The 27567-nt window shown below is 46.6% G+C and overlaps 1 protein-coding gene across 10 annotated transcripts in view; it reads right to left on the minus strand.

Annotated features, from left to right (window-relative positions):
• Window positions 1-27567, minus strand: part of ZBTB38 (zinc finger and BTB domain containing 38) — a 72000-nt gene that overhangs the window by 13870 nt on the left and 30563 nt on the right. For 7 of the 10 annotated variants that reach the window (XM_080674615.1, XM_080674616.1, XM_080674614.1 and 4 more), the window contains one exon: window positions 23998-24102. The gene's annotated coding sequence lies outside the window, so the exon portion shown is untranslated. Of the gene's footprint in view, window positions 1-23997; window positions 24103-24863; window positions 25921-27567 lie in introns of those variants that run through there. The other 3 variants (XM_080674620.1, XM_080674610.1, XM_080674617.1) reach the window with 3 other exon arrangements.

Below are 27567 nucleotides of genomic sequence, written 5' to 3' on the forward strand. Positions count from 1 at the left end.
TGTCCGGCTCAGCGGGTGGCCCTGGAGAGAACCGCTCATGCCGTCCGCACTGCATGCCCCATGCAGGGCGATCTTTTAAAAGCACAAGGGAGGTCAAATTCCCCTGATGTTAGGATACAACCCAAACCCTTCACTGTGGACTGCAAGGCTTGCGCTGTGCATGGGTCCTGTCCACTCTCTGTGCTCGCCACATAGGCCTCCCTTCACTTGCTCCGCTTGTTCTACTTGCCAAGGTGCCACCGGCCCTGGTCCTTCAAACGCTGGTCCCAGCACCACCCGTGGCAGCCTCACTCTCCTGCTTCAGGCCCAGCTCAAACGTCACCTGAGGGACCCCCCCATCTCTGCTCCGGCCTGGCCTCTACTTGCCCTCAAACTGTCTGACTTATTTCCTCCGTACTACTTAACCTCACCTACAATGATCACGTGGGTTTGTTTGCAGGCTCACTGTCTACTCAGCCCACCAGAAAGGAAACTCCACGAGGAGAAGGACCTTAGCCGTCCTGTTTACCACTGCACCTCGGGCCGCGGCACGTGGCAGGCACTCAGGAAACAGTTGTTGAATGAATACGTGGGGTGGCTATGCACATAAAACAGAAAAGGCTCACCCCGACTAACAAAGCAGCCTGCTCCCACCGTGCGCTCCTGATCCCTTTAGCCTGCTCTGCCTCCATGTCTCCCACAGCACTCACAACGTTCCCGTAGAGCACACCATTTGTCATTATTTATTGTCCAGCTGCCTGCCAGACTGAAGCCCTACAGGGCGGTAACGTATCTGCCCTGATGTATCGGAATGCTCTAGAACAGGCCTGACACATAGTAGGCCCCCAATACATGCTCATTTCCTAAATGAACAATCTGTACTGCAAATAGACATGTTTTTGTAAATGAGCATTCTACATGGATAGGCACCGTAAACATAGCCATTGCCATTTTCCTCTGCCAGAATTTCCCCCATCGGTTTGGAATAAAATTGCTTTTGTGTGATCCACTCCCCATATTCCTTCATTTAATCCCCTTCACAATCCTGCAGGCATATAATATGGAGAAACGACTGCGTATTCACAGGGTTAAATGAATTACCAGAGTCCGAGCCCCATGCACGGAAGCTGACCTTATCCCACCCCCAGGGAAGTGCCTGGCTGGCGGCAGAGCCGTGCCTTCTGACGGCAGCACCCTGCTCTGCGCCCTGCTCATCCCCCGCCTCACGTGCACCTGCACATGCAGCAGCAGTGAAGTCAGAGCAGCTGACCTGCTCCATCTGGCACACAGCGGCCTTGCGCTGAGGCCAGCTGCAGGCTCACTGGGCAGGGTCAGCACTGCGGAAGCCCGCAGCAGGAACAGACCCAGGCTGAGATTCACGAGCTAGGGCTGCCGGGGCAGCCAGCCTGGGTCACGTGCCAGGAAGTCACTGAGAAATGCTGCCTGTCATGAGCAGAATGTTCCAGAGAGGCCCCCAAGAAGGGCAGCTGAGGGTCAGAGTTAAGTAAGGCAAGCAGACTCCTGACCAGGGGCAGCGGGTACCAGGGCAACCTGAGCAGTGCTGGATGACGAGCCTCGGGCCAGGGACCCTTTGCAGCGGGTTGGCACAAGTGGCCTTTTCAAGGTGCCACCTGAACATGCCGTCAATCATAGCCTCGCTTACAGCACAGAATGTTCCCAATGCCAGGCCCTTACACTATACCCGTATGTTGTCGACGTAACATTTTTAGTATTAGAAAAGTTGATATTTAACAGCTTGCTGCCAATTCAGTCGGAGAATTCAGGAGACAGAGGATCAGGATTTGCTAATCTGAAGTGAATTCATGTGCCTCCCCTCCCCACCACGAGTGTTGAGCTTTCTCTCTCACTAGAGGCCTGGGGATGGTGCAGCCGGACCAGGGGCCCTGCTGGGGACCCGTCAGTCAGGGCACAGAATGAGATCCGTGGGCATGAGCTTTGGGTTTGAGCCTTCTCTAGGACAGAGGGAGGGTCTCCCTGCCAACATGAAGCTGAGATACAGTCTGCAAGGCTTGTGAAAACCTTAAATCCAAAGTCCAGCATCTTTACCAAGGCTCATAAGGTCCTCTGACAAATGTGTGCTTTTATCACAGGAGGATGAACTCTGCGAGGACTGAGACTGTCTGCCACAGCCTCCCTAGCTCCCAGCACCGCATGTGGCACATACCAGGTGTTAACAGGCCTTGATCAGATGAATGCAAACAGAAAAGGCAGCCACACACTAAGCTTGACCCACCACCCTTGGCACTGTCACCGAGCTTTCTGGATCCAGTGGTAGGTCAATGCTGTTTGTCAACTATGCTGAAAGGGAGAATATATTCGACGAACATAAAAAAAAGTCAAGAGGGCTGTTCTGATCTGGTAAAAGGAAAAAGAAACACACACACCCCACACCCCCCACACCCCAATCAACACTGCCTAAAGCTGAGCTTGATAAAGACAAGCCAGGGCCATCCATTACCCAAAAAGTCGTTCCTCTTCAAATAAGTTAAAACACTGAAACACAACTTGGAAACACCAAAAATGTCGTCTTCTTATTGGCTGGGCTCAAAGGAAGGAAAAGAGCAATCCTTCAGGCTTTACTGATATGCTTTGTTCTGTTAAAGACAAGACAACAGGCCCAACACGGAGTTGCTCAGGTCCTTCCTATGTCTCCCTCACGTCACCAAAACGAAACTTAGCTTAGGTTCTCCCAGAAGTGGCATCTTAGACAAGTCCATCGGAAATGGACTGACCAGCTTTAGTGAGGTCACCTTCCTGACACACCCCTGCTGTCGCCTGTGTGGAAAGTAACCTTGCAATAACCAGCCTGCATTCTGGCTCCGTGTAATTCCCTTGATTTGCTCCCTTCTGCCCGTAACATCTCTTGCCTTGTATTTTAGGGGCGCCTTTCAATCAGATTGGATGCTGCTCTATTCGTGAGTCACGGAATAAATCCAATAAGACCTTTACATTTTACTCTGTTGAATTTTGTTCTTTTACCCTTTAGACTCCAAGGGTTTGGCCTTCGTCTCCTGACTGCTTGGAATGAATTGGCAATGGACTTTTTAAAAATCAACTTTTTTTTTTAATACTAAAAATTTAAAGTTGGCAACACGTGGGTGTGAGGCCTCGGTGTGGTGTGTTTGTGAAGAACCTTGTTTCCACCCGATGTTTTCCCGCCCAGCACCCCCAGAGGTCTCCCTCCCTAGACCTCCTTTTCGGGCCCTTCCTACGTCCCCCTCACTCAGCCTCCTCTCACAAGCAGCTAATTGGGAGAGGGTGCTGGGCTGAGCAAAGCACCCCTGGGCCTGTGGCCTGCTTCTGGGTCACTGACCTTGGGTGCTTGTGCTTCCCGGCGCACCGATATGTGACCCACTCAGAAGCAGACACAAACCCTCTTCCCCCACTAGGCAACCAACAGTCAGATGGAAAAGGCATTAGAACGTGTGCCTATGATGGTAGTTCTCAGCAGAGCTGCATGGCAGACTCACCCGTGGAGCCACAGACAGAACATGAGCTAGGTGGCCCCCGGCACTGAGTCGGAGTTTTGGCAGATAGGGTCTGGGGAGGGGTGCTTTCTGCATTCTGCTGAAAATGACCGCGTTATGCTGTGCAGAAGAGCTGGCCCATGGCTTCTAACTACACTATGCAGAAACAGGCCGTGATGTCCCTTGCTTGTGACGGAGCCCCTCCCAGCAGCTTTCCTGAGGGTTGCCGTAGAGGGACACTGCCACCCCACCACACTTGCGTCAATGTCCCCAACGTGACTTACTCCTCTGGCAGGCGAAGGTCACCTAAATATGCCAGCCACGCGCTGCGCCTCTGATACCTAACAGGCACGCGCACGTGCCGTGCCCAGTGCCGTTCACACACCCCAGCCCGTTTAAGCCTCACAGCAACCTTACTTAGCAAACGAGGACACCCAGACCCAGAGAAGTTGTGCAACCTGACCAAGGTCATTTAGCTCCTGTGCGGCAGAGCTGGGGTCCACACCCGACGCTATGATTCAAAACCACACTCTCCGTGTCGGGTTCAGGGGCACCAGGAAATAAACGTGGCTTTTCCACACCTTCTTACTATCGAAGCCTCATCAGCTCACGACCCAGCCTGGACCTGAGCAGGGCTGCCACGCACAGGCGGGCAGGTTATGCCTGTGGTGTGCTGTGGGGGCGAGGGAGGCGTGGCCAGTACAGTGCCCTGGTGAGGGCTGCATCCCCTGCCAGAAGGGGCCACGCCTTTAATACGGACCACCCAGTGGCCCTGGGGTGAACACTTAACGGGAAATTGATAATATTCCATAACATTCTACTTTTATTTTCTTAAAAAATATAAGCTTCAAAGTAATGTATAACATGCAAAGATATTATTTTGATTTTGATCCACTTCCATCTCAAAATCATATTTATCGACTGCCTATCATCCACCAGTCACTGAGTATAACACAGGAGCTACTACCGGATGGAGGTACAGAAAAGGCGTAATGGGGAGACTAAAGCTACTGAACGAGGCAAACTGAGACCCCAAGGCACTGGATTAGTCCATTCATGAAACAGGGCTCTCCCTAAGGGTAATTTAGGTTAATTTAGGGTCAGCCAGACCATGTCCAGTCCTGCACAGTGGCGAAGAGCCTCAACTTCGTTGTCAGGTGGACCTGGCTCTGTCACCTCTGGCTGTGACCTTGGACACATTTCTTTCTTAAAAATGTTTTTGTTTGTTTTTATTGATCTCAGAGAGAGAAAGGGGGAGAGAGAGAGAGAGAGAGAAAGAGACAGACAGACAGACAGACAGACACGTCCTGACTGGGGATCGAACCTGCAATCTGAGTATGTGCCCTGACTGGGAATCGAACGACCACCTCTGGTATACTGGAACCAAATGAGCCACAAAGCTAGGGCAGGACAAGTTTCTTCATCTGCAAAATGGAGCTAATAAAAGAATCTACCAGGGTTAACGTGAGGATTAAACGGTAATACTTATGAAATGTTTGGCGTAGTGACATGCACAAAATCAAGCTTTAATAAATATCAGCTATTATTGGAATGACTGTTACTAATTCTTCTTAGTCGCCTCATCCCAGGCCTTAAATCTAGAAACAGTGAAGCTCCTCAATGGCAGGGAAAATGCTTTACTTCTGTGTGCCAGGCTCCCATGCCCCTCACAGTGCTTCACACCCCAAGGGGCTCACTGCGTTCTTCCCTGAAGCAGAGGGCGGGGACATCTGAGACTCAGCTCATATTTGGGCATTCAATTGCAATTATCATCTAATGATTTTCTTTAGTTGCACTGTTTGTTAACACTTCTTTGCATGCAGAAAAAGGCGTTAAGAATTTAAATAGCTCTGGTAGGGGGGCTCAGTTGGTTGGAGCATCTGTTGCCCTGTTTCCCAGAAGGTTGTGGGTTCAATTCCTGGTCGAGGCACATACCTAGATTTCGGGTTCAATCCCCAGTGGGGACTCATACAGGAGGCAACTGATCTATATTTCTCTCTCCCATCAATGTTCCTCTCTCCTCTCTTCACTCTCTTCTCTCTTTCTTTCTCTCTCCCTCTCTCCCTCTCCCTCCACCTCTCTCCATATCCTCGGGTGAGGATTAAAAACAGAATTTAAATAAAAATCATTCAAATTAGCTACTTACTACTCATTCTGGTAAGAAGCTCAATAGGAAGGAGACCAACATAATCTGTTGAAGACAAATACTTAAATCACGGATAAAGTTCCATCAAGTGTACTTACTTGTCCCTCCCCCCTCCCCGCCCCCTCCCCGCCCCTGAGCCAGAAGGTCATTCCAACCTGGCCAGATAAAACAAGGCTAGGCTACTGTTTACTGGATCACGTGCCTGTTTTACATAGCGTCATCTTCACCTTCATAAGAAAAGGCTCCCTGGGCCCTGCTGATCCCCTCTCCCATCTGTTTACCGATTTCTGGCCAACCATTTGCTCCTCTCCCCTCACACCAAGGGGATGTTTGGAAGGCAAAGTCTTGGGATCTCTTCTCTCTGACTTTAAACCAGGACCTAATAAGATGTCAGTTTTGGTATGATTTTTTTTTTAGTGAATACTTTGTTGTTTTTTCTTTTTAGCTTAAGTCTCAGTTTAATGGATTCATTTAGATTGTCATTTGTTCAGGAAAAAATATGAAAAAAATTTTGGTTCCGTTCGGGGCTTAGCACACTTATGTGCTTATTTTAGATTTTGGCTCAGGTTTCCACTGAAGCCCTTGATTAAAATGTTTGACAACTTTCAGAAATAGTCAATAGTTGCAAGCTTCCCTTTTCCTGTTCCACTCCTCCTAGTTGGTTATCTCTGGCCTCAGAGGGTAGAGCAGGGCCGCTGCTCACACACTCCTGGGTTCAAATTCCAGTTCTGCCACTTAGTAGCTGATTACCATCTCAAGACCCATTGTTTTTGTCTTTTGTTTTGTTTTTCTAATCCATTAAATGGGAGAAAAGTGCAACTTAGTTCTTAATAGGATTAGATAAGACAATACAGACACACTGTAGCATCTCATTCTATTGCTCTTTTTCACCCTGATGATTTTCTATGAAAATTCCAGAAAACAAAACAATACCGGTCAACTCTTTCTCTAGCCCATCTCATTATGATAACAGCAACCAATTTAATGCTTGTTGGTGGAAAGGGTGTTGGAAGCAGGGGTATTGTGTAAGTTGGGATTTCCCTGCAGCTGAAGTGGAGAATGAGTGGCTTGGAGAGTCTCAAGCTTCCAGGTCTTCAGTGAGCCGGGCAGATTAGCTCTGCAGGCTGGACTGTCAGGAGCCACTGGGCTCAGGCCAGGCTGACCCCAAAAGAAGGGAGTCAGCTAAAACATGCTGGAGGAAGGTAAGTGCAAAAGCAAATATTTAGGCCTAGCCGGGCGTGGCTCAGTGGCTGAGCATCGACCTATGAACCAGGAGGTTACGGTTCGATTCCTGGTCAGGGCACATGCCTGTGTTACAGGCTCCATCTCCAGTGTGGGGCATGCAGGAGACAGCTGAACAATGATTCTCTCATCACTGATGTTTCTCTCTCTCTCTTTCCCTCTCTGATAGGAATAAAAAATATTTTTTAAAAAGTAAATATTTAGCAAAATAAAATCCTGGTTAAATTTTATCATGTTCATTTAGTGTGGGTTAATTATAGATATGGTAATGTAATTGAAAGAACATTTATGTTTAAAGAATAGGCACATGGATATAATATTACAATAAATAAAGCCAATAATTGTGCATTAACTGATACAAAATCAGTAACATATTGTTCCCGGGAATCCTGCATGCCCATTGAAGATACTGCCTCCCCCTCTACCGCCCTGAAGCCCTACTGGGAAGGGCAAGTAGAGAATAAGAACTCTGAACAGCCAGAGAGCTCCTATCCCTTAGGTGGTTTCTCTAGGTCCACAGATTGCTCCTTCCTGTCTGGGTTAAAGCAGTGAGACGGCCCTCAGACCAGCATCTTAGCCCCAGATTGCATTATTACTAAGTTTCTTCACACAGAGAAACAACACAAACATAGAGTTAGGAGACAAAGCTGGAGAAGGCAAAGTGTGTTACAACCCGAGTGTTCTGTTCCCATCACACCTCATTCTGTTCCATCCTCAGCTGCTGGGAAGGGGACCTTTAAGCACGTAATTCAAGTTATGCTCTGAGTGTCAATCTATGCCAGCAGGGAGGAGAAAGAGGAGGGAGGGCAGAGGGGTGTCCTGGACCAGGAGCGGCAGGGCTGGAGGCAGGGTACAGGGGGAGGGAGGCCACGGAGGAAAGGGTTTGGGACTCCTTCCCTCTGTATCAATGCCCTCCCTAGTAAATAGAACCCCAATAAACAGAACCGCAGGTGCACGCAACTCGTGGGAAGGTCTGGCTTACTGTGTCACTGAGCCTGCCCACTCTGCTCTTCCAGCTGCCGTGGGGTTAGTCACAAAAGGAAGTTCCACAGGCAGTTCCTAGCTCTGAGAGTGAGCAGCCCCTCTTAAAAACACGACCCCTTAGACAGTCTTTCCCTGGCAGAGGCTTTTTCAGGGCTGTGTTTTCTGGTTCCTTTACGTTGGAGGGCCACAGCCCATTCCAGCCCACAAGATGGTGCTGAGCCCACCAGATGGTGCTGAGCCCACACAAAGAAATGCTCTTACGTTCCATGGAACCGGGAATCCAGTCCCCGAATTCATTCTCAACATGGGCAGATGAGTAAGCACCACTTCCAAATAAACAGACATCGGGTGTTTTCGATAACAAGGAGCAAAGAGCGTGCTTGTTAGTGGAGCGTGCACTCTAACTCGTCTTGATTTGCCATAAATGGATTCTAGAGATTCTTCAGATCTGGGGTGGGGGCCACTCCACCCAGTGCGGGAATTTCCTCCTTAGAGGAGCAGTATTCACTGGGAACAATCAAGGCGCCCTGAACAGTCACCTCTGCCACACAACACCCCTTTGAAAGTTTACTCTGCTTATTCATACCCTGGGCTACGCATCGCAAATTCCTTCAACTGTTCCCTGGTAAAAAGAATGTTACTGACAAAAGGAACTTTACAGGTTTTTTTATTCCAATCCTTTCATTTCCGAGATGAGAAAATTAAAGCACAGAGAAGTTAAATGACTTGCCTAAGATTCCGTGTGTGACCAAAACATGTGTCTAGACTTCTGGTTCCACACGCCTTCCTATACCATCCTCCTCCAATGGCTGGCTCCCTGCTCCCCTTGTTTTCTTTTTCCTCCTTCACTTCCGATCTAACAAGGCTGAAATTTTTAACCGAAACTCAAAAACTCCCTTCTCTATTCTGGTTAAATTTTATCAAGTCCATTGAGTCCATTACCTCCAGTCTGATGGAAGGTTTACAATGTCAATTCTATCTTAAAATATATCTACTGACTCCTTCGACACGTTATGCTGATTTCTGCTCTAGAAACTTCCAGGTAAGATTAGGATGGTGATGTCTGTGACAAAAAGGCATGACTGTTCTCTATGCTCACCTCCCACTCAGTTCATTATTTCAAGATCAAGACTGTTATACTAATGACAACTTGGAAAATATTTTTAAACCGGTTAGAATAAAAAAATAAAGCCTTGGTTTCATCTTTAAAGAGGGAGGGGGTTGAATCCACATTAGCAGGAAGTGGCCCTGTGAGGAGCAGCTGGGGCCATGTCAATACATTCATATGTTTGGGATGGAGAAGCTGAGACCACGGGGTGAGTGAGCGCTTGCACTGAGATCCGGGAAACGTAAGAGCTGCTGAAAACAAAATGACTGGGAATAACCTAAGAGTAAAAGAACAAGATGTCAAGTTCCCAGGAGCTGACTGTGGTCCTCCGGCTGGTCCTTGGTCACAGGTGACCGGATCTAACCCCTGACTAGTTACATTCTCTCTTACTATTGCTTCAGGAAGCACAGCAAGCCTCTAATTTTCTGACCATTCTTCTCCATCCCTGCATCGTCCCTAACTAGCTCATGCTGTTTGTTTTTCTGGGGTTCTTATCCCAGCATCATCGTGCCCTACCTCAGCAGGGAGTTCAGACAGTCTGCAGTGGCCCAGTACCCACATCCACGTCCCCAGAACATCACCTTCCCCAAGGCCAATTTCTTGGACCCAAGCACCAAACAAAAGCAAGAGTACCTGTCCTTATTCCTGCTTAACCCTCTACCATTTACAAATCACTTTCATGCACACCAGTGCATTTTCTACCTCACGAACACCTGTCCTTATTCCGGCTTAACCCTCTACCATTTACAAATCACTTTCATGCACACCATTACATTTTCTACCTCATGAACACCTGTCCTTTAATTCCTGTTTAACCCTCTACCATTTACAAATTATTTGCATGCACACCATCTCATTTTCTTTCCCACAACACCCCTATGGACTGTGAAATATTTCCATTTCAAAGATGAAGACACTGAGGCTCAGAGAAACGAAGCCAAAACCCCAAACACACATAGCTTGTCGTTGGCAGGGCTGGGTTTCCACCCCTGGTCTTGTGACTTTGGGTCACAAACTTTTCTCAGCGCACTTAAAGGAGGCCACATTTATGTGATTTCACATGTTAGGAGACATAAGTCACCAATCTCATCCTTTGATGTTTTATGGTTGTGCTTGTTTTATGCAAATTTCATGCCATAAATGTATTTGTATTTGCCATTCAAAAAAAAAAAAAACCAAAAAAAAAAACCAAGCACCTATATATCATTAGGTATTTTTTTTTTTTTTTTTACCAATAAAACCGATTTTTCCTGACCAGTCTATTCACCGTTAACACACTGCTGGCTAGGTGATCATCTGCGCATTCCACTTTGTGAACTCTGCCGTCCTGCGTTGCCCGACTGCACAGCATGGTGCTGCATTCACGCTGTAAAATGGGAATGACTCCTGAGATGATTACTGTCGTACTTAGATGAAGCAATGACTATCAAGACTTTAGCTATCAAATGTTCAATTAATGGTATTACTCACAAACATACATATGACCACTGTATACTACTACTACATCTTCATTATATTCATTCAAACCAAGTACTTTTGTTTTCTTAACAAGTGTCTGATGAGGTATAAGGTAGCAAGGTCCAATAACTCAGAAAAGCAGAACAACTATTTCATCCCCTTGGCCTGTAATTCTTTAGTTCTTCCCACATCCAGCAATCTCTGGAGTCCACAGTCCAGGGGAGAAAACAGACAAGCAGACTTAACAGCCCCTCCCTAATGTCTGAAACGCTCTAGCGAGAGGCAGCTTAAACTGAGTTCGGGGAAAGGGTCAGAGAAAAGAGGTGGAACTGAGTCTTGAAAGACAGGGAGCATAAGAGAAATAAGTCAAACAGCGAAAGACAAATACTGTATAATTTCACTTATATGTGGAATCTAAAAACAAAATAAACGAACGAAACAGAAACAGACTCATACAGAGAACAGACTGATGGCTGCCAGATGGGAGAGGGATTGGGGGGTTGGGTGAAAAAGTTGAAGGGATTAAGAATCGCAAATTGGTAGTTACAAAACAGTCAGGGGATGTAACGTATAGCATAGAGAATATGGTCAATAATATTGTAATAACTTGTATGGTGCCAGGTGCGTACTTGAAATATTGGGGGGATCACTTTGTAAAGTATGTGATTGTCTACCCACTATGCTGTACACCTGAAACTAATACAAAATAATATTGACTGTAAACTGTAATTGAGAAAAAAAATTTAGTTTCTGGGTGCCACCCCAGACTGGCTGAATCGGAACAGCCAGGAGTAGCAAGTTCCCAGGCGCTTCAGAATCAAGGCTAGGTTTGGACACCGTATCAGTTTCCTGCGGCTGCCATAACACATTGCCATGAGCTTGGTGACTCAGAACAACACAAAGTTATTCTCGCACAGTTCTGGAGGCCAGAAGTCCAAAGTCAAGGTGCCTGCAGGGCCGTGCTCCTGGTGGATCCAGGAGTTCCTTGGCTCATGGCTGCACAACGCCCATCTCTGCCTCCATCTCCACATGGCCTTCTCCTCGGTATGTGTCTTTCCTCTGTGTGTTTCTCACAGGGCCCGCCCCATAATCCAGAATGGACTCATCTCACGATCCTTAACTAACTTACCTCTGCAAAAGCCTTTTTTTTCCAAATAAGGTCACATTCATAGCGTTGGGACCTATCTTTTGGGATGGCCACCATTCAACCACCATGGCAGCAGTTCATCTGGATGAGTGTGAGAGGGGATGAGGATGCAGAGGTCTAAGCTAAGCTCCCTGACAGTGGCAGGGAGAGAGGAAGAAAGGGGGAGAGAGCAATTCAGGACTACTCAGACCCACGGCTACACGTCTAAGTCTCAGGCACATAGAATGTACTATATGTGGGATGTAAACAATGACCACAATCTAAATTAACAAAATGCTAGACTATGTTACCCTCAAAATATAGGGGAGAGCTTTTTTTTTTAAATCCTCACCTGAGGATATTTTTCCCATTGCTTTTCAGAGTAGAAGAAAGGCAGGGAGGGGGGGAGAAAGAGAAATAGAGACTAGTTGCCTCCTGCACATGCCCCCACTGGGAACAGGGAGTGGACCTGCAACTCAGGTACGTGCCCTTTACCAGGAATCGAACCCTCGACCCTTTGGTGAGAGGGGTGACGCTCCAACCACTGAGCCCCACTGGCCAGGGCTAGGTGAGAGCTTTGAAGGGTTGAAAAGGCTTTTAGTTAATTCACTTTCTAAACTAAATTAATTTTATATGAAGTTAGGATTTCATCCTTAAGATACTGTGGACACTTCCTCCTCACCACCCAGCAGCTTCCGGTCCAGACAATTCACTGTGGTAGCATGGGAATGGCTATTTTTGTCTTTCAAATTGTTTCCTTAGGTGCAGGCAATATTTTTGGTCACCAATGTTACACCTCCCTTCTTACCACCCACCCACTAGCGGCCCCAAATCTTCACTGAGAGTGGATTGCCCCTCATTTTTACATTGATTCATGTACTACCATTAAAGTCCTACAGTATAATTATTTGTCAGTTCCCAGACTTGCAAAGGTCTTCTTTCCTCTCACAAAGGAATTGCCCTGCTTGGCAACAAGGTTTGCAGGCCAGAAGGCCAGTGGGTAGGGAGAGGGTGGAAAGGAATCAGGTTCTATGTTGAAGTTAAAGTCACAGGCAGGAGACAACAGCTTTCAGAATCAGATTCCTAGTGATTTCATCATATGTCCCTACAGTATAATGTAAAGGGCACACCCCTAACCCCTACCCACAAACACTGTCCCAAAGCACCCCTTAGCTAGCAATCTGCAAGGACCAGTCTCTAGGCCAGTCTGTCTCTGTGTTTGACCACAGCATCCAGAGCAGAGCTCCCCGAATATTAACATGCAAGAGTCAGCTGGGGATTGATTGTAAGTGCATTTTCTGACACAGTGGGCCAGGTATGTGTGGCCCATCTTCATTTAAGTCAGGGGGGAGGAAACCAGAGTTCCTTACCTGCTGGTGAAATGATAGCTATAATGGTGATGATGATGCCAATGACAACAAAAGCTAATATTTACTGAGCACTTTCCACGTGCCAGGCCCTGGGTTACGTGCTTTACAGACATTATGACTCCCTTAGCACCAAGAGAGCTGAGGAAAATGGGAGTGGTTAAAAGATGTTTAGAAAAAAAGGAAACATATTACAAATTCCAGGATGTGCAGAAGGTCAATCAAGTGTCACCAGAGAGAGAGAGGACGATTCTCACATTGTCCCAGTCCAGGACTAGTTAGCAAGTTCTAAGTGCTTGATATTCCAGAAAGCATCCTTGGGCCAAACAGGTCAATACACAGACCAGGTATATTAAGATATGCCTGCTGCCTTTTAGTGCCATCCTGGTTAGCCTCTGTGGGCTTGGCTCCATTCAGCTGCCTTGGGAGTGACATGCCCGCATAGGGAGCGCTTCCTTTGGTGGGCTCCTCTGTTCCATCCTAGGATGGGCACACTCAGCCCTGGGCAGCTTAATCAAGGCTATGTCTGATTCTTTCCAGGTGTCTCCCAGGTGTCCTTGGACATACATGCTGTGTTTTGCTGCTGACTCGACTGACAAATCACTTTGCCTGGATGAGATGAACATGGTTTATATCCAAAGTGGCTTCTTTATTTGCTACGACTTTTCCTTGGGCCGGGTCTTGGAGATCGTCAAACCCAACACTCGGCGGGAAAAGACTGGGCAGGCTGCCACTGAGGAAATCCAGACTGGTGGATTGAGTCAGATGGTGTAACTCTGTAACTGTCAACTGCTGACCTGTTTCACTCAGCCCCACATTATTTTTCTAAAATTTCATCTCCTCCGGTTTGCCACATTCTAATCACTCTTTCCTCTCATACCCAGCCCACATTGAACATTCATGTCACCTTCCTGTCCCTGTAATGTATCTGAATTTCAGACTCTAATCTATAATAACATAAGAATAAATCATTTATAAGTTTTGTTCTGCTTGTAACATTTCAATATCTATACAATGATTCATTGTTCCCCTAAAATGTAAATGATGAGGTATAAGTACTCAAGCTTTCAAAACAACCATATAACAGTTCTTCAGGACCCCACCAGCTGTTCATTGCCGTGTGGAACATTTCTTAATATATGAATCCTAGGAGGCAGAGGGGCAAATACCAAGCTCTTCACTTTGCTTCAAAAGTCACTTTAACGACGGAGTCAGCTCAAGCTTTGAGAAGGAAATGATACTCAACTCCTAATCAGCACTCCAAAAAATCAAACTCCTCCTCCCAGAGGCACGCAGCTCTCATTTTTAAAGGAGGGTCCCATCTTCATCATTAGCAGGTGATGCAACGAGAAAAGCAGCAATCGCTGAGAATGCACAGACCTTTCTCAGTAGCTGCTTGCTCGGTCAGAGCATTCCGAGTTGACATCACGCTCCATCATTGCGACACGCAACAACAATTCCAGAAACTAGATCACAGAATTGGAGCATGGACTACCTGGTAGTTGGGACTTCAAACAATGGGGTCAACACAATGAAATGCACCCACCAAGATCACCAATGTCCTCGGGGAATCTTCGAGAAGCGGACAATGGTGGCCAACCCGAGGAAGTAAATTCTGCTCTAGGGACGTAGGATGGGGGGTAGAGGGCGCACAGCTTGGTATGGAGCGCAGCCTAACATCTCGTGCTGGTGGGGACCCCTTGGAGAAAGGCTGCCGGTTCTGCCTTGTCCCCTCCCACACTGTCAGCAAACGGCCCTCCATTTGCAGCAGCTTCCCACCTGGCTCCAGCTGCAAAATGTACAGAGATCATTTCTATGAGCCTGGGCTCTCCTATAGTCACCTGAGTCCACGTACATGCTCTCCTTGTCCACGCACTTCCTTCTCCCGTTTTCCACCATTCCTCCTCCCGTGTTTTCCATCACGTCTCTTCCACCTCCCATTTTTCCAGTTTGAAGCCACTGCTGGCAAAACTGCAATCTCTGGAGGGAGGCCAGGCGTGGCCTTGCGGCTGAGGCAGCCCAGGAATGTGAGACAGCCACCCTGCCTAGGGGTCAGGAGATGCAGGTGACTGGCAGAGCTGTCAAGCAGCCCAGGTAGGTCTGACGGACAATTAGAAGCACAACAGCTTTCCTAGCGTGAAAATGCTGCAAAAGCTCCAGCTGGCCACACAAATGGACGCACAATGGTTTAGACCAGTGGTCGGCAAACTCATTAGTCAACAGAGCGGCAAACCGCGGCTTGCGAGCCGCATGTGGCTCGAGAGCCGCAATTTGATGACCACTGGTTTAGACAAAAGAAATCGACGGGGTAAGTGCTTGGGCGGGGAGAGGGAAGAATATTAAAGTTCCAGTTAGCTTTTGACAACTTTACCCCAAAACAAATGTAATTAAAACGAAAAGACGATTTCTGGCCCTAGTCAGGTGTCCAAACAGTTACCCTGTTCACCTGTGTTAGAGTGAAATTATCTGGGGGCAGGAGGACCAGGGAGCAATGACATAATAAGTTGTTTAGATTTTAAAAAGTAAAAATTCACCAAACAAATCCAAACCCACTGCAGATAAACACACACAACAGGCTGTTTAGAAAAATTAGGCTTTAAATATACTGACCTGAAAAAATCTAAAGAACAGGCTGTTCTGTAGAACAGCTCGAGTTTCTGCTTGTGCTTTCATTTTAGAAAACAAACACTCAGACGCCACAGTGGGAGGAGCTCCACACGGGGATTCAAACTCACAGAAAATGGCCCCCGGTTCTGGAAACTGAATACAACCAACAGGGCACTGGATGGACTCTCTGGGAATACAGGCCACTTACCTTTCACAAGAGTCATTATCTAGGGACAGCGATAACTCCCGTCCCGCCCCCCCATCCTCCCCCCCGACCAGAAACATAAATCATGGTCTCCAAAGGGTTTGCTGAACGCCACAGTGACTAATCACCCCACTTTTATCCTCCCTGCTCAGGGAAACTCCTGGGGGGCAAAGAGGTCATTTTAAAAGTAAGGTAGCTGCTGGGTTCGGAGGTAAGACTCCCATTCAAACTTAATAAAAGAAAGAAAGAAAAAAAGACCTCAAAAAGTATTTCCTAAAATACAGAAGTGCAAATCATCTTATCAGAAACTCGTATCATTAAATAGGGAAGAAAGTATTAAAATAGATCAGTCGGATGTGGCAAAAAGCTCTTGGTTATTTTTAAATGTCAAAATAAAAAACAAATATTAGGAATATTAAATATACAACAAACAGATCCTGGCCAGGTGACTCAGTTGGTTGAAGCACCATCTTATACACCAAAAGGTTGCAGGTTCAATTCCTGGTCAGGGTGCGTACAGCAGGCAACCAATCGATGTCTCTCTCTCTCAAATCAATAAAAAACAAAACAAAAATAAAAACATATCCATGGATGAGGATTAAAAATATATACATATACAACAAATAGGATGAGTGTAATAGTAATAATTTTCTAGTTTATAAGTTTATAATTTTAGAGTGACATATTAAGGGTCAGACTTGACCACTTAGGTAGCCACCTCCCTGTGTGCGTGTGTGACATAGATAAAACTTACCCCATATTCCTTCTGTACTCCATCCATAGGAATGACACATGTTACTGATAACCAGCTTGTACATTAACACTTGTGTGATGACGTATGTTACTGAAAGCCACCTAGACTGCTGTGGGCCAGAACAGACTTAGAAAACGGGTCCCTGAATTCAGACATCGATCAATGCCCCATATACTCTAACTTGGACAATGAGAAACTCACTTTGTAGTCTATATTCATTTAGGGGAAAAAAAATGTTCTCTCGGGAAATTTATGGTGCTTCTGTGCAAAGTCAACCTACAGCATGTAGTGGCTTAAGAAACTCCAGAATTGCTCTAACGTGTGAGTAAAACCCCATCCGGGGCTTCATTTCACTGCCACGTCATCGCTTTTTCCGTCTATCCTAGTGCTTTCTGCTTCCGCAAAATGGTCCTCCCTTCTTCTCCCATTAAGGCAGAGGTGGAACTCGCATAAGTCCAAGCAAAGGGCAGAACACACCACAGGCACCCAGGCCGCAGGGGTGACTGTGGCCACTGTGACATTGCTCCCAGCAGTGAGCCCCCAAGAAACTGCTCTCCGAGTTCATGGCAGGGACTACAGGGCCAGATAAACCAGCATAAAGCAGGGATAGACCAGAATGCTGAGTAGGTTTGTAAAAAGGAAATCTCACTTTGGTCTAGGAGCGAACCAACGTCCTATTAGAGCTAATCAGAAACCTCCAAGTTTGAACGTGAGCCTCTCATGCCTAGTAAGGTAATACATTCAGCTCTGTGCTTACTGAATTGCTGGCCTTCTGATCTAACTGTAATCAACTCTACAAATAACCAAAAGTTGTTCTGACTCGGGAACAGGAAGAAGAACACAAACAAAACGGGGCCTAGAAACACTAGTTAACGCACAAAGCAGGAAGTGACAGCTCATCTCCACCTGGCTAGCACACAGCATGCCTTCACCGCTGCTGAAATAGCCCCAGGATGCCCCTCCAGGAGGTAAACCGTCACTGAATTTCTCATGAAAAACGCACCCCAGGCTGAACATGGCTCAAGGAAGTAGCCAGCAAGCTGGGTTGTGCAAGCTGGGTCTTCTTCCTCCCCCTCCCTGAGAATGTTTAATTCCTTCCACAATTAGTGTATGGCTTAGTAATTTTCATTTAAATGAAAGAAAAAATGCTTTAACAAAATAGGAAAGAGCCTTCTGCTACTCCCAGTTTAAAAGACCTTTTCTTTACCGCCTTAAATGGCAACCATCCCAGAGTTTCAGCGGTTCAGCAGGATGGAAGTCTGCATCATGCACTGTGGCTGCTAGAAGCCCTCTCCAGCGGGACAGGCAGTCCCTTTAAGCTCTGCTTGCAGGCGGCCACCTCCCGCTCTCCTGATAACCTGCCTTAGGACAGTTTCTGCAGAGCGTACGGGACTGGGTACAGGACACTGGGTTCTGCTCCCAGTTGCCCAGTAACGGTGTGACCTTGAACAAGTCCTATGACTTCCCGGGACTCCCACTTCCCAGTCTGGAATGTGAGGAGGTTTATGTCTCAGGTTCTTTGTAGCCATAACGTGTGAAAACCATGATTTCCTACCTCCCATTTTGCTACCTTTTGATGGACTCCCAGCTAAGTAGGGCATCCATGAGGACAGTCAGAGGAAATCCTGAAATGGGGACCACAGAAGGCCTCAGATGTGGATTTTATCTGCTTTTTCTGCTGGAGAGGAAAGGAAGCACTGCTGGAAGGAACCTTAGCCATCATTGAGCCAAACCTATGGTGACAGGTGAGGAAACCAAGCCAGCAAAATTCCTCGACTTTCTTTCCCAACGTTGCAGATGGGGCAAGGGAGCAAGTCCAGGCCTCCAGGCTGCTCTCTCACACAGAGGACTTTTCACCGCCCTCCCCAGGGCCTCAGAGGGTAACCGACAAAACCCTTCCCGAACACCTCTGGGCAATACCTCAGGGAACTCTCTTAAACTTTCAACTGGCCTGGCCACTCGGAACATTTAGACAGGCACAGGGACAGCAACAGCTCTAGAGAGACACAAACTGGCTGATCTTATCAGTGCAGAAATCCGTTAGTATTCTGACCATAAGAAAAGCTTGCAGCAGCACCTAGGTGGTAGATAAGGGCCTGTGAGGGAGATATAGGAGGCCCCACGAGGGTGGGGTCCTGCTCTGGTACCTGGCACAGAGAGTTGATATTTACTGGACAGATTCAAGTCTGCACAATACCTCCGCTCCACTTGCTCCTTGTAAAAAAATCTGAGCTTAGAATAACACCAGAGACAAGGGTCTCTAAGTCTCTAACCTAAAACCAGAAACAATGACCTACTGCGCATACTCTCAGTATGTGGCTGGGGAAACCACCCGGGTGTGGAGAGAAGAGGTAGGACTTTGGAGTCAGATAAAACCCAGGGTGTGAAAATCTCGACAACATTGGCCGCATCACTGAGCCTCTCCGCCTCGAGTCCACCACACCCAGTTATCCTGAGTTTCTAATAAGATGGCTGGGATAATGCACACAAGGTGCAGAGCCGACTCCATGAACGTCAGTCTGTCTTCTCCTCTCAGGAGCTATGGGTATAGACAGAGAAACCCTGTTTCTAGGCAAAGCTCCAGGCCACTGGCATCCTCTTCCAAGAGAAACAAACCATCAACGGATGCCAACAACATTATAAAATGATTCAGTATCGTTTTAATAAATATATTCCCATTAAGTCATCTGATTTTTCAAACGTGTACAAGAAGCATAAAACACAATTCAATATATACAAGTAAACAGGTTTTACATCTTCCATACATAGCTTAGACACCAAACATATATGTATGCCTCAACCTTTTCTTGTGAGTAAGCAGAGAGCAAGGACTAGGAGGGAAATAATTATTTTCTCATCTCATAAAATGAGGTTGGGATAGATGAACAACATGAACTAGCTTCAAAATTACATGATCCCAAGATGCAGAGAATGAGGGAACTATGATATAATGACAGATGTTTATTGACCAGAAGACAGAGTCAGATAGATAAATGCACTAAAATGTTTTAGTGGTATGACTGTACAATGTTGCTGCCATCTATACTAACAAAAGGGTAATATACTAATTAGACTGGATGTCTTCCGAATGTCCTTCTGGACAAAGCTGCAGCAGCTGCGAGGGCCAAGAGCCGGTGGCCCGGAAGAGGCGGGGTGGCGCCGGTGGGCCCAGGCCAGTCCCACCCGCACCACGGGGCCCCTCCATTCCTTGATTATCTGGGGTCTGTTCGTGTTTATCTTATTACAGATATAATCCATAAACATTATGATACAAATATAGAACTTTTAAGTACAGAACGTCTCTAATAGAAATTGGAGTTGTAATCAGCATATCAAGTCTCAAGTTTATCCCTTCCTAGCAATTGGCATTTGTTAATATTCATCACAGCAGTGATCCTTTAAAATGAAAATTCCCAGGGGCCCCACCCACCCTAAATCGACTAAATCAGAATCTCTCTGGAAACCTACATTTTAGCAAGTTCCTTAGGTTGATTCTTATCCATATTAAACTGTAATCCACCTGAACTATCCCAGGATAGATTAGTGTGGTGGGAGGTATGCTCTTTCTATGATAAAACTAACACATTAAAATGAGTCATAAAGATAAGGCTTTGTGTATAGATGCACATTATGCAGAAATTTGCATACACACAGAAGGCTGTCAAGGGAAGGGAATCAACATTTACTAACTGCCTATGATAGTATAGCTCTTGACCAAATTATGGCATATTACTCAATCTTCAAAATAATCCTATTTGAGTTATGAATGAAAAAAGTTAAGGCTTAGACAGAGTAACTTTTCTGAAGTCACAAGCCTGGGATAGGGACCAGCACGGTTGTGAAACTAGATTTATCTGACCCAGTCTTCTCATTCCATTGTATTAAGCTCATGTGCCTTTGAAATCACACACACACACACACACACACACACACACACACACACACACGTCATAAGATAGCCATATGGTAAAAAGGCATAGGAATTAAACTATTTTTAGAACTTTTTTTGCATCAACAGAAATGTAGTTTTAAAGAACTTACAATACAATATCAACGAATATTCTTTGGTCTATCTGCTGACAACAGAATAAAGGGTATGACTACTATAAAAACCACATTTAACAGCCTGAATGTTAGTAATCAGAAGTGTGTTTTGAGGCTTGCTAGGGTCAAATTTAACAGCGATTCTTGGTTTGCTCAAGCTACAAAATTTTTTGCAAATGAAACATCTTCATATTCATTCTGTAAGTCGTATTACCTTACAAAGGAAAACGCCAACAAACGTGATCTAGCACGTGTCAATCCAATGACCCCAATGACCATTCCCCCCCCCCCCCCCCCCCCCCCGCTCCAGCATCTGACACTCCAGGTCCCCTCCACTGGGAAACCTCCTTCTGCTGGCTTACGGGGTCATGTTCTCCCGTGGTTCTTCCTTGCTCTTTTGCCAAAATTCTCTCTAGAGCCTGTCTAGGTCCTTCCTTCTTTTCTCATAAGGCTCCATCCTCAACTTCTGCCTCCAGATAGTCTTTCTGAAAACAATCTCTTCTCCCACCTCTTGACTTATTTATATTGCAAGGACTGCCAAACTAGCCCCGGCCTTCCTCTGGAGCATAAAACCCCCATCTGTCCGGGGGATGCCATACTCCAACACTTCAAACTCAGCACCTCCAAAGCACAGCCCCTCACCTCCCTCCATGCTCCTTCCACAGGTATCACTGCTCTGGAAATCTGTTGGCGTTAGTTGTTTCTTCTCTACTGAGATGGCAGATTGTATCAATTCTTCCTTTTGCATCAGTTCCTTTCCCATTTCACTGCCATCACCCATTTCAGGCCTTCCCCCATCCTTTCTAACTGGTCTTCCTGTCTCTAGTCTCTGCCCTGCCGTTCCTCCCGATGTCCCCACAGCTACCACAAGGACACTCCTCATGTGCAGCCATGATACTCCACTGTCCAAATATCTTCAATGTCTCCTACTGGTTAACCCACTCATATTTCCTAGCTTGGCATTCAAGACCAGTATCATTTGGTACCAAATGTTCTCCAGTTGTATTTCCCACCAAATGCCTCCATAGACCAGTATTACCTTTCCCTGAATACGCTCCGTGCTTTACTATTCAAATGCCTCCTCCTCATCTCTTTGATGGAAACCACATTCTTCAAGGACTTGCTTAAATGTGTTGTTTTTTTTCCCTCAAAAAAGAGTCCCCTGACTCCCAGAGGACCTCTTTCTCTTCAAATCACCAATATAGATATATTTTTGGCATTTACCATGCAGTTATTTTTGTGTATTTTATTTCCTCACCTACAAAACTGTCTGACAGGCCCAGCCCCTGTGGCTCAGTGGTTGAGCGTCGACTCATGAACCAGGAGGTCACGGTTCCATTCCCAATCAGAATACATGCCTGGGTTTTAGGCTCAATCCCCATTGATGTTTCTCTTTCTCTCTCCCTTCCTCTCTCTGAAATCAGTAAGAACATATCAAACACACACACAAGCAGTCTGAGAGGGAAGGAACCAGATCTTTTTGATGCTGAATCCTCCGTTCTCTCTAGCACAGTGCCACACTCATAGCAATTACTCAAGGGGGATTTGCTGCATTTCATTGATAGGACTCCTAAAAGTTTGCAAAGCACATTTACATTCAACATCTCGTTTGTTCTATTTGGAGCTTAAGTGTACTACAAGTAGCATTCAAGACTTACAATTTGATTTCTGTTGCTTAATGCAATTATTGGCACTATCTCTAACTTTGTAATTTTTGTTGTTGTTAATCCTCACCCGAGGATATTTTTCTGTTGATTTTTAGGGAGAGTGGAAGAGAGAGGGAAAGACAAAGAAACATCAATGTGAGAGAAACATTGATTGGTTGTCTCCTGCATGAGCCCTGACCAGCGCCTGGGCTGGGGAGGAGCCCGCAACCAAGGTACGGGCTATTGACCGGAATCAAACCCAGGATCCTTTGGCCCACAGGCCGACGCTCTATCCACTGAGGCACAAGTTGCAAGTGTTTAGTATAACTTTGTACCTTTAAGTGAAAGTATCTCTTAAATTGCTTTACTTTGAACACTCATGGTGCCATGTGGCCTCCAAAGCTAAAAAACAGCATTTTGAGTCAAAGAAAGCCCACTTGCCAAACTGGTTTTCCTCTCTGCCTACAGGTTAAGTGCACAAATGAAAGGCCTCTATAAGCAGATAAGAGTAATGGCAAAATCAAAATTTTAAAGAGAAGAAATTCCTTTCTGAAAAGATTTTCCTATCTATCCAGTTGGAATCCTATTTCTGCATCAGTCTCCAACATTCTTGGAGTTGGTATTCTAGCATATTAACAATAAAAAACCTCTAACTGTTGAACGATCCTTGCTAAGAGACTGAATATGGCTAATAACATGATGGTCTTGAATATCCAAGTGCCTTGGAGGAGCTCAATTAACACTTGTTGAATGAACAAGTAAATGAATGAATTCAGAGAAGGCCTTCCTATTGTTTGTAAGTTGAAAGTGTAAATTTCATAGATGAATGGAAGGATATGTTAAATCTGAAAAAAAAGGGGGAAAGTGCATTGAGGGGCAAGAACTGTGATATGTCAACTCTTCTTGTGATGGATCCTGCTCTGGCTGCTGGAGAAGCAGGTGGAGGAGGGGTGAATGTCAGGCACTGCCTGTCTGACTAGGTCTCTTTGGAGTTTAGGTTGCAAGTTCCTCCAGGGCAAGCACTCTGTGGCCCTAGCACTGTGCTTTGCATATAAAATGTGCACCATACACATAGTATGAGATGCAAAGACCTTCATGAGCTGCCTGTGCATGTTTACTTTTCAGTCCTTCACATCTATTCGTCCTTACCGTATAGGAATAGTTAAAAATACAACACTTAATCCCATGACACACTGCCTTACACACACACACACACACACACACACACACACACACACACGTACTTGACAACTGGTAGTTGTTATCATCATCATCTTTGAGGATCTGTATATGCCTCAAGGTAGCATTTACTGGACTGTGTTGTCCGTACTTGTCTGCACAAGTTGCAAGTGTCCTGGAGCGGGCTTTTCATCCTTTTATGCTCAGTGCCTAGCACGGTGCTCACTCCACAGCAGGCCCTGAGGCTGGTTGCATGACTAAGCAATCGAGGTCCAGGTTCAAGGCATGCCTCTATCCCAGCCCACTGGGTCACCTTGAAGAGTCATTTAAACTATCTGGGCCTCAATGATGTCTGTCGGTCCTTCCAGCCTCGAGAAGCTAGCAATCTATAAGGAGACTTACGGAAGCTCCCATGACAGTCACTGGCAGAACTGAGAGGAGAAACCAGATCCTGGAGTCTCGTTCACTTAGTTCACCCTTCGTCACAGAGGCCTTACACACGTCTCCTTAATAACAATTCGCTTAAATATCATTGTCACTTTGTGTAATCCCCAAACCTGGTGGATCACGGGCACAAATCACATGCCCCTGGGGAGTCCTTCAGTCCCTTAGAAAAACCATTTCCTCTTTCAGGTAGACTTCGGAGACACACAAATTTAGTTACCTCAGGTAGAACGGATCAGCCTTAACGAAATTAGTTTCTCGTGCTTTGGAAGAAATCACTTGGAAATCCTTGGTTCCGAGTCCTCCATCTCTTCCACATCAAGATCTAAAAAAGAAAAGAAAAGCGCAGTGTCTCAAGATTAGCTGCCAGGATTTGATGTGTTGGCAACAATAGTAATTACAATTAGCATGCGTATTGAACACCTACTATAAGTCAAGCACTGAGCAAAGTGATTGACATATGCGACCTCATATAGTCTTTATAACACCCCTGAAATATAGCAGACATTCCCCACTTTACAGCCATACTAAGAGACTCTGAGAGGTCACAGAATATGCTCAAGGTCACACAACTAGGTTATGCTGATTTGGGACTTAAATCCAGGTCCAACTGATTCCAAAGCCTGGGTTATTAACCTGTAAGTCGGGGTTTTTAAAAATTTTTTGACAGTGACCCACCGTTTTTAAAAATTATATAAACAAACTCCAAAATCTCAAACATCAAAACAATGCTTACTCTTACTGTGTGCAATGCATTAAGACTCGATTCTTCTCTATATCTTTTCAAAAATTCCAAGAGTAACCCATTAAACTGATTTCACACTCTTCTAATGGGTCCCTACTCCATTGGAAAAACACCACGCTTAGATACAGCACCTCACTAGAAGTTTCTCTGAAAGCACGCACTAAACCCTCCTATGCTTTTCAACCTTGAGAACCTGACCCAGTAGTTGAGCTTTCTAATTAGGAGAAAAGCCTTTAACCGTTAAAATAGATATAAGGCACCATAACGCATATCATCTATAACGAATCCTTAAAAGCTATATTCAATTAGGGCCAAAGTCCAGAATGGCATTAATCACTTACCTATAGCAGAGCGGAAGTTATATAGCGGAATCGCAGATGGACTAAAATCTAAGGTGATTAGTATACACTCTGCAAAAAAGTGGCTAACAGCGGGCGGCTGGGTTGGACCAACTGTGAGCAGACCTAACTCTACTGCACAAGTAGGAGGCTGGGATTGCACCCCCGTGGGGGGCAGGGCCCTGCCTTTGCATTTTCCATTCAATTCCAGGGTTTTGATGTTGAACCAGGGAAATCATCAGGTCTCCGCAGGGTGAGGTCCGGGGTCCAAGTCGCAGTCTGAGGGTGGGGAGGTGCGACTGTCAGCGCAGCGCCCGAGCCTGTTGGATCCGCGCCCAGAACGTCCCTTGGGTGCGCATTTCTCCCCGGCCCCCCGCCCTCCGGCACAGCTGCGCAGTTGGGCCGCTAGTTGCAGCGCAACCTGGCCGACTCCGCAGCGGAGCCCCCTCCCCGGCGGCGCAGGCCCGGAGCCCGGGCACCTGCGGGCGCGCGGTCCCTGCAGCGGCTCAGCTCCCGGCGCCGGCGGAGCCCACAGCCCGCGCCAGGCTCCCCAGCCAGGTCTCGATCTCCCTCCGGGGACGGGAGGGGCAGGCCGGCCGCGCTCGGAGCCCAGCGCCCACCGGCCGCGCACGCAGACCCAGCGACTGGCACTTACGGGGTTGAACTCAGCCGCCGCGCGCGCGTTTCCCGGGGGGTCCATGGCGCTTCCGGACCCGCCAGGCCGCGGCGCCGCGCAGCACCGCCCAGAAAATGGACGCCGGCTGGGCTCTGCCAGCCCGGCCCGCCCCCGGCGCTGGGTACTGGCCGCGGCCGGGAGAAGGTCGGTCCGACCCTCTGCACCGCGGGCCGGTGCTGCAGGGGGCCCGCCGCGCCCTGACCGGGGCCCCGGGAGGGCAGCAGCGGGACCCGGGGGCACCCACGGAGGCCTCACGAGGCCCCAAACCTACCCAGCGGACAACGCCTCCGCCTCCACCTTCTCCGGGGAAAACATAAGCCAGAACCGGCGGAAGGACAACCCGCTTAGGGATCTGCCGCCGAGGAGCACAGTGGCCATCAGAACAAGGCCTGGGCCCGCAGAAGGGTCCCTGGGTCCCTGACCCAGATCCCAGACAGCAGCCAAATCCTGCGCATTGGAGAGAGGCAGGAATCGGAGAAAGCCAAGTGCAGTTGTAATTTAGTTAAATTCTCAGGACAAGGGGTGTCACCTGCGCTTTCCCATGGCTGTCAGGGCCTAGATTGATTTTCCGCACGTGGTATAAAAGTTATTTCACGCAAAAGATCCAGCTCTCTTCCTTATATAAAGGCTACTGACTGCTAGGCTCTTTCTTCTGAGATCCAGGGACTGCTCTTTGAGAAAGTATTTACTGAGGGAGGCCTGCCACACACTCGTCATGTAGCTAACAGCCTAGTGCACTAACGTACAGGTTTTGTTTGCTTGTTTTTAAAAACCCACCCATGTGTCCTGTGTCTTGGTAGTATGAGTCTTATTTTAAAATTTTGTTTAGAAAAGATTCACTCCCAGGTGACAATTTAGGATGGGAAGTCTATTCTTTGCTTCGCTTATATCCTGTTTTTAGCTTGGAGTGCCGTGTTCACAATTCTGCATCCCAGGTCCTGACCATGTTTTCAGTACATGATCATTTTGATGAATAAAGTAGATTCCAACATTAAATACAAAACCAATAAAACTTTTTTGATTTTAAATAATCAGGGAAAATATATTGCCTTAAAATCAAATTAAAGGGTCATGAAATTTAAAAAAATAAGGGCAGGATTTGGTGCCACAAATAAATCTTATCACCAGACCTCATAACTAAATAAATAAGTAGGCAGGGTTTGAAGACTGGCAGGTTGGACAACATGCATACACATGTACACTAGCAGCTCCCAACCCACTCAAAGCCAAGCACCCTTTATTCTCTCTGCCTAGGCCACATGTCTAGAAAGATCTATTCCACCAAATTGCATGTATTAACTAATGATTCATCTTCCCACTTAGAAAAATGATCCTGCAGTGTTTTTGTTAATGTAATAGTAACTGCCAATCAGAGCTTCTACAAAACTTGAGCTAACCTGTTGTTAATTGTGGATTCCAGCCTAATGAAACCTGTGGTTTGATTGCAAGTTTATGTGTTTTCTATTGAGGCTTTTGGAAACAGAAAATCATATGGACCTCCAACAAAATGGAGGCACCTGAATTGGCAGCCACGGGCATTGCTTTCTGGGCTTCTCTGAGATTGGAAGGTGGGAGGTGGTACAGCAAAATAATTTGGCCTTTGGATTCTGTCTGCCGGGGTTTAAAGCCCAGCTTTGTCACTTACAAGGTCACTCACTATGTAACTTTAGGCAAAGTACTCACTTTCCCCGAGCCTTGGCTTCCTCGTCTGTAAAATGAGGCTGTTTTTAATATTACACTTACCTCGTAGGGCTTTTTGATGATTAAATGGGATAGCACACAAGAAGCATCTACAGTAGTGCCTGGCACATAGTAAGTGCTCTGTAAGTGTAAACAGTTGTGGCTCTTAGTGCTGCAAGTTAAGTATTCAGAGCTCTAAGTCCAAGCGGTCAGAACCATAGCTTCAGTGTGTAAAGCAACCTTTATACCCTAGAAATTTTCCACGGGTAAGCTGCCAGGGTCACATGGTGACTGACATAAAGGGATTTAAACACAGGTCTGACTCCACAGTCCACTTTCTGTGCTGCTAAC

This window comes from Plecotus auritus (genome assembly GCF_963455305.1).
Source record: "Plecotus auritus genome assembly, chromosome: 6".
Classification (NCBI taxonomy): domain Eukaryota; kingdom Metazoa; phylum Chordata; class Mammalia; order Chiroptera; family Vespertilionidae; genus Plecotus; species Plecotus auritus.